General features: G+C 58.3%; 1 long non-coding RNA gene across 2 annotated transcripts; it reads right to left on the bottom strand.

Annotated features, from left to right (window-relative positions):
- Positions 1-4,247: 4,247 nt before the first annotated feature.
- On the bottom strand, positions 4,248-7,155 carry LOC129029408 (uncharacterized). Of its 2 annotated transcripts, XR_010122925.1 has the most exons (4): positions 6,570-7,155; positions 5,482-5,674; positions 5,037-5,133; positions 4,248-4,888 (listed from the first exon to the last, which is right to left on the bottom strand). It is a non-coding gene; the product is annotated as an uncharacterized LOC129029408 (long non-coding RNA). The 2 variants fall into 2 exon arrangements; XR_010122924.1 differs by lacking the exon at positions 6,570-7,155 and having other exon boundaries at positions 5,482-6,357.
- Between the last annotated feature and the right edge of the window lie 345 nt (positions 7,156-7,500).

The raw sequence follows: 7,500 nt of genomic DNA, 5'->3' as shown, positions 1-7,500 counted from the left end.
AGACGGGGTGTCACCATGTTGGCCAGGCTGGTCTGGAGCTCCCGACCTCGGGAGGACAGACGTGAGCCACCGCGTTCAGCGTACAGTGCCATTTCTCGGAAATCACTCAGGGGAACACACACTTCTAGGTGATGTGTAGAGATTTTATCGATGTACTTACTTACTTATCTCTTTATGTATGTATTTACTTTTTGCGTGGGGAGGTGGGGGGGACGGAGTTTGGCTCTCGCCGCCCAGGCTAGAGTGCAACGGCATAGGGGACTCAAGGAGTCCACCTATGGGAGAGAGGACACGTCATTCTGAGCGTCAGGGCCGCAGCGAAAGGTGGCAGGGCCCACGCTTTGAAAGGCTGAAATCCCGGCGGCTCAGGCCTGTCGTCCCAGCACTTCGGGAGGCCCGGGAAGGCGGATCCTTTGAGGTCAGGGGTTCGATACCAGCGTGGCCAACACGGAGAAACCCCGCGTCTACAAAAAATAGAAATATCAGCCGGCCGTGGCGGTGCGCGCCTGTAATCCCAGCTACCGAAGAAGAATCACTGGAAGCCGGGAAGCAGAGGTTTCAGTGAGCCGAGAGAGCGCCACTGCACCGCAGCCTCGGTGACCGAGCGAGAGAGACTCAGTCCGAAAAAAAGAAAAGAAGAAAAAAAAAAAAAGAACAGGCCCAAATGCTGCACTGTCAGTGAACGTTAGTGTTTCGGGTGTTTCGTTTTATCTCTGTCTCTCTCTCTCTCTCTGTCTCTGTCTCTCTCTCTCTCTCTCTCTCTCTCTCTCAATCTCTCTCTCTCTCTCTCTCTCTCTCTCTCTCTCTCTCTCTCTCTCTCCTCTCTCCTCTCTCCTCTCTCCTCCTCTCCTCCTCTCCTCCTCTCCTCCTCTCCCCTCTCCCCTCTAACTTTTATTTCTTGTTCGAAGACACATGTGCAAGAGTGTTATGTCATAGGTAAACTTAAACTTGTGACGGGGTGGGGGGGGGGGTTCAGTGTTCAGTGTGCAGATGATTTCATCACCCGGATACTCAGCGCCGTGTCCGGTAGTTTTCGTGTTTTGTTTTTTTCCCGAAGCTGTCTCTCCTTCCACCCCTCCTCCCTGAAGTAGGCTCCCGCGTCTCCGGTCCCCCTCGTTCTGCCCACGCAAGAACTCTCATCTATGAGTTCCCAGTTGTAGATGAGAACAGGTGGTATTTAGCCGACGGTTGTTTTCATCTTCGGTGGTGGTGGTGGTGAAATAGGCATGACACTAAATGGACCCTTAGGACGCTCCCCTCCGTCCCCACCCCGCACCCCCTCCCCCCCCACACCCCCTCATTCCCGCACCCCCTCCTCCAACGCAAGAAAGGAAGAAAGACAGAAATGAAAGTAAGAGGTGAGCCTGCAAGGTGGCGGAGGCTGGGGATCTCAAAGGGTGAGCAAGCGATGGGGTCCCGGGGATGTCTCGGCCGAGGTATCCAAAATAGGGGACCCACTTTCCAGCCCCAGCACACCCAGGAATCCTCAGCCGCAGCCAGCCTCTGGGTGGGGTTGCGCCTGTCAAAGCTTCTAAATGGAGAGAAGCCCAAGGCTATGGAAGGCATCAGCTCCAACTCCAGGAAGGGAATAGGGCTCTGTGCATATGAATGGGGCTTCAGAAGGCGGTGCCGCGGCTTCCAAAGCGATGCGCCTCGCCTCTCCTCGCCCAGAGCGAGACTCCGTCTGAAAAGAAATACACAAATCAATACTAAAAGAATTCATCCATCCATAAATAAGAAAGAAAGAAAGGAAGAAAGAAAGGAAGAAAGAAAGAAAGAAAGAAAGAAAGAAAGAAAGAGAGAGAGAGAGAGAGAGAAAGAAAGAAAGAAAGAAAGAAAGAAAGAAAGAAAGAAAGAAAGAAAGAAAGAAAGAAAGAAAAGAAAAGAAAGAAAGAAAGAAAGAATCAGTCCAGCGGTCGTGGTCGTGAATCACTCCCCGGAGTCCAGGCGCAGTGGCTCACGCCCGTCACGCCAGCACTCTGAGACGCCGGGTCAGGAGGGTGGCAACAAAACGAGGAGACCCCGTCCGTGGAAAAACATTGAAAAATGAAGGCCGGGCGCGGTGGCTCACGCCCGTCATCCCAGCACTTCGGGAGGCCGGGAAGGGCGGATCGATCACCCGAGGTCGGGAGTTCGAGTCCAGCCCGAGCCACACGGAGAAGCCCCGCCTCCACGAAAAATACCACATCAGCCAGACGTGGCGGCGCCCGCCCGCCATCCCAGCTACTCGGGAGGCCGACGCGGGAGAATCGCTCGAACCCGGGAGGCAGAGGTTGCGGCGAGCCAAGATCGCGCCACCGCACCGCAGTCTAGGCAACCAGAGCGAAACTCTGTCTCGGGGTGGGGGGGAAGAAAAAAACGGTCCGGGGACAGTGGCGCGTGCCCGTGGTCCCGGGTACCGTACTCTGGAGGCTGAGGCGGAAGGATCGCTCGAGTGCAGGAACGTCCACGCTGCAGTGAGTGAGCTACGACGGCACCACTGCCGGGGTGACAGAGTGAGATGCCGTCTCTAAATCAATCAGTCCATCAGATCACCGGGAGGCGCTCCCCGTGTCTCACTCTCAAAGGGTGTCTCTTTAGGCCAAGCACGCACGGTGCCTCACGCCAGTCATCCCAGCACTTTGGGAGGCCGAGGCGGGAGGAAAGAAGGAAGGGAGGAAGGGAGTAAGGGAGGAAAGAAGAAAGGCAGGAAGGCAGTAAGGCATGAAAGAAAGAGGGGAAGAAGGAAAGGAAAAAGAAGAAAGAAAGAAAGAAGAAAAGAGAAGAAAAGAGAAGGGAAGAAAAGAAAGGAAAACGGGGAGGGGGCCTATGTCCTCGACCGGTGACCGCCCAGGATACAGCGGGTCACGGCCGACCGACCGAAGCCTCGACCCGCGGGGCCTCAAGCAATCTTCTCCTCATCGCAGCCTCTCAGCCGCGACGACAGGCGGCCATCACCAGGCACAAGTCACCTTCTAATAATATTACGATTCTATCGAGACAGGGTCTCGCTGCGTCATCCAGGCCGGATCGCCGTGGCACGATCTCAGCTCATCGCAACCTCGGCCTCCCCGGTCGGAGCCACTCGCCCGCCCCAGTCTCCCGAGCAGTCGTGATCCCAAGCCCAGGCCACCAGGCCCGGCTCACCGTTCTATTTTTCAGAGAGACGGGGTTTCGCCGCGTCGGCCAGCGCGGTCGGTCTGGAACTCCCGGCCTGAAGCGATCCAGCCGCCTCGGCCTCCCAAAGTGCCGGAGTGACAGGCGTGAGCTACCGTGCCCGGCCCAGACCGTCTCGTTCATACATCATAGAGAAGGGGTTTCGTCAGCCGACGGGTGGAGGGCGGGGTGAGTTTCACTCAGCCTGCGTACCGGGGAAAGGGTAAGTGAGTGTGCTTTGTGAACTAGATACGGAAATCGTGTGTGTGTGTGTGACAGAGAGAGAGAGAGAGAGAGAGAGAGAGAGAGAGAGAGAGAGAGAGAGAGACCGACGAATCCCACCATGAGGACCCGGAAACGGTGTCCGATTTGGGTCCCCGTGTAGTCACCTCTCTGTGTGTAGGTGACTGAGGATTCCACAAATGAAGGTCAGCAGTATCTATGGAGCTGTTTCTCCCTCTCATGCGTCTCATCCGTGTGGTGGAGAAAGGGGAGAAAAGTGGTCGTGACGGGAAGTCGTCTTCACGCCCGAGGAAGCCGAAGGCAGGCCGAGGGGAAGGAGGGCATCCCACGTGACAGCTCCACCCCCGCGCACCCTTTCCAACGCCGGGGCCGCCGGTCCACCCCGTACGACAACCCACCCCCAAGAACAGCACGGTCCGGAGCGGTCCAGTCTCATCCCATCCGGCCAACCCGGGGCATCCGGCGGAAGTGTTCGCCGGAGGGTCGGAAAGCAGCGTCCACGCGGTTCCCCCGGGGTCTCCCGGCAAAGGCCAGCCGGGGGAGGGTAGCGGGACGTGACGGGGGCCGGGGGCACGCGCCTCAGAGCTCCCCGGAAGGCGGCAGGTAGCCGGCGGGGGACGCCGAGCCAGAGACGTCCGGCGGGATCTAGATCCGGAAGCCGCGTCGGTCCTCTCCCACAGCTCTCCTAGGGAAAATGCCACGGCGGCGGCGGCGGGAGCCTCGGCCGGGGGAGAAGCGGGGACAAGGGGGAGAGGGAAGGAGGCCCTCGGGAGGATTCAGCCACGAAAACCCACTCAGCCAAGCTCCCTCCGTCTCTCGGGGTCCAAGGGACACCCCGGGAGACGGCAAGAGACACGTTCACTCCGTGCTTTTCACCTCCGTCTTTTATTTTTTTCATCTTTTCCATTTTACAAGAGGTGCGCATCTCAACAACCAGACGGTGGGTGTGAGGGGAGAAGCGTCAAGGGCAGGAGTTGGAGACCAGCGTGAGCAACTGAGCAACACAAGTAGGAGAGCCCAGCTGAAAGAGATGAAAAAGGAGGAGGAGGAGGAGGACGAGGACGAGGAGGACGAGGAGGACAGGGGGAGTGGGTGGGGGGAGGAGAAGGAAAGAAAAGAAAAGAAAAAAAGAAAAAGAAAAGCAACCACCAAGAAAGTTAAAATCGTCCAACGGTCGGAAGCTCAAGACCAGGCTGACCAAGACGGAGAAACCCCATCTGTACTAAAAATATAAAAGTCAGCCGGGCACGATGGCGCTTCCCCGTCATTCCAGCTCCTCGGGAAGGCCAAGGCAGGAGGATCACTCGAACCCGGGAGGCGGAGGTCGCAGCGAGCCGAGATCACGCCATCGTAGTCCACCCTGGGCGACAAGAGTGAAACTCCGTCTGGAGGGGGAGGGGGAGGGGGAGGGGGAGGGGGAGGGGGAGGGGGAGGGGGAGGGGGCGGAGGTCGCAGCGAGCCGAGATCACGCCATCGTAGTCCACCCTGGGCGACAAGAGTGAAACTCCGTCTGGAGGGGGAGGGGGAGGGGGAGGGGGAGGGGGAGGGGGAGGGGGAGGGGAGAGATCGGTGAGACGCGTCTCAAAATTTTATCTGTTCGCATTCCGCGTGCGTAAAACGGAAAGAACCGACCCACGAGAAATACGACCAGAGCGTACCGTGCCCACGCGTGTCATCCCAGCACTCCGGGAGGCCGACGTGGAAGGATGGCCGGAGCGTAGACGTTTGAGATCACCTCGACGTGTGAGACGACACCTGCACTAATAATAATCATAGAAGTTTAAAAAGCGATCACGTGTGCCCAGAGCGTGGACAACAAAGCGAGAGCACACCCGTACTAAAAAGAAGACGATTGACAGACAGGCAGGCAAGCAGGCAGGCAGGCAACTATAGAATGAGCCAGGTGCAGCGTCTCACGCCCGTCACAGCAGCAGCGCGGGCGGCCGAGGCAGGCAGGCGGATCGCTCGAGAACAGGAGTCCGAGACCAGCCCGGGCCACACGACAGAACCCCAGACCCCATCTCACTCACATCCACACATACACAGATACCTGCCTCCCTACCTACGGAAAACGTGAGACATGAGAAAGAACATAAAAGTCACCCGGTGTGGTGGTGCACACCCGTAGTCCCAGGGAACGGGGACGGGAGGGATGAGACGCGGGACGGCCGCTCGGTCGAAATCGTCGAGGCTGGGGTGATCCCGGGCGACAGAGGCAGAGGAAGACCCCGCCGGGAAGGCAGGGAAGGCAGGAAACCAATGAAACAAGCAAGCAAACGATGAACATGACAACGACCTAGAATAACCCATGAGAATAAAGAAGCAAATAAGAGGGTACGAATAAAGCTAAAAGGTAAGGTAATGAAGATGACAATCCACCGTTTTCTCTCCAGCCCAGCCCAGCCCAGGTGGAGTGGAGGCGCGCGATCACAGCCCACGTTCGCCTCTGCCTCCCGGGCTTAAGAGATCCCTGTAGTCCCATCCCAGCTACTTGGGAGCCTGAGGTCACCAGAGCCCAGAGTGAGAAGATCAGGCAGGCCCCAAAAGAAAAGAAAATAAATACACGAACATTGTTAATCCATAATAAACGAAGGATATACATATACAGGTCTATGTAAATGACATGGGTTTTTACGTCATACACGTTCATCCATTAAAATTAACATCTATCCTATACACATGTATGAATGATGGAAATGTCTAGTTTTATCACTAGATATTTTCGTCGGTGTAGGTACGTGTCCGTGTGTCCATATCTACGTATCTATCTATCTAGATAGATATACGTATGCTCACACACAGCAGCGTGCAGAAAAGAAGATTGAAAACAAGAAGGAATCGGCCGGGCGCGGTGGCCGACACCCGTACTCCCGGCACGTTTTGGGAGGCCGAGGCGGGGGAGGGGGAGGGGTGGGGGGAATCGCTAGGTCAGGAGTCCGAGACCAGCCCGGCCAATATGGTGAAATTCCGTCTTCGCTCAAAATACAAAAACTGCTGTTCGCTTGAGAGCCCCGGAGGCACCACCGCGCTCCAGCTCCAGCCTGGGCGACAGAGCGAGATTCCGTCTCCAGAAAGAAGGAAAGAATGGGGGCGGCGGGGGAAACACACACACACACACACACACACACACACACACACACACACACACACACACACACACACGACCAAAAAAAAACAAGAGGGAGTATTACTGGCCGACGGCAACAGCGACTCCCTCCCTCTTAAAAGTCCCGCGGACGCAAACTCCAAATGGGGCAGAGAAAAATGTAGGAGAGGGAGTTCCGCGTGGTCCCAGCTCCACCGAAGGCCGAGGCCGGTGAAGGGCACCCGCGCGTGAACGGGGATCGGCGCCCTCGCAGCGATCCACCGCAGCCCGCTGGAGGGAACGGCCAGCGGCCGGCCTGCCGGTCGACCCGGGACACGGCGGGCCGCCTGCCGAGTCCGGGGCTCGCGGGCGGCCGCCGATCGACCCCGGAGGTCCGAAACAGGAGCGGCCGCCAGCCGAGGTCGCCCGTGTGTGGGGACGCCCCGGGCCTCGCCGCCGCCCGCTTCCCGCCACCCTCGGAGGAAAGAGGGGGAAGGACGCGCGAGGGCCGGGACCCCGGGTGGGCGACCCCCTGGCCCGGGCGGCCACCCCCGGGACGGGGGCCGGCGGGCCACGGACCCGGCTCGGCGCGGCCGCCTCCGCGGCTCCCACCCACGCTCCCCGAGCTCCGTCCCAGCCCGGAGCGGACGAGCCGCCCCGGCGGGGAACGGGGAGGAGGCGGGAGCCGAAGAAGCGGGGCGCGCCGACCGGGGACGCGCGCCCGCCCCCCCACAGCCCCGCCCCGCCCCGCCCCGCCCCGCCCCGCCCGTGGTCGGCAGGGAGGGAGGAAGACGAACGGACGGACGGACGGCGCCGGACGCGCACGCCCCGCCGGGCCCCGAGACCAGGCAGGCCCAAAAAGAAAAGAAAACAAACGAAAATCGTTAATAAATAATAAACAAACGAAAGAAGGAAGGAAGGAAGGAAGGAAGGAAATACATATACAGGTATATGTAAATGAAATGGGATTTTATGTCATACATGTTCATACATGAACATCTATAATATAAGCATGTCTTAATTATGGAAATATATAG

The sequence above is a fragment of the Pongo pygmaeus genome, chromosome 11 (assembly GCF_028885625.2).
Source record: "Pongo pygmaeus isolate AG05252 chromosome 11, NHGRI_mPonPyg2-v2.0_pri, whole genome shotgun sequence".
NCBI classification, from domain to species: domain Eukaryota; kingdom Metazoa; phylum Chordata; class Mammalia; order Primates; family Hominidae; genus Pongo; species Pongo pygmaeus.
The sequence above is the reverse complement of the archived record's forward strand: the minus strand, read 5'-3'. Positions and strand labels throughout refer to the sequence as shown.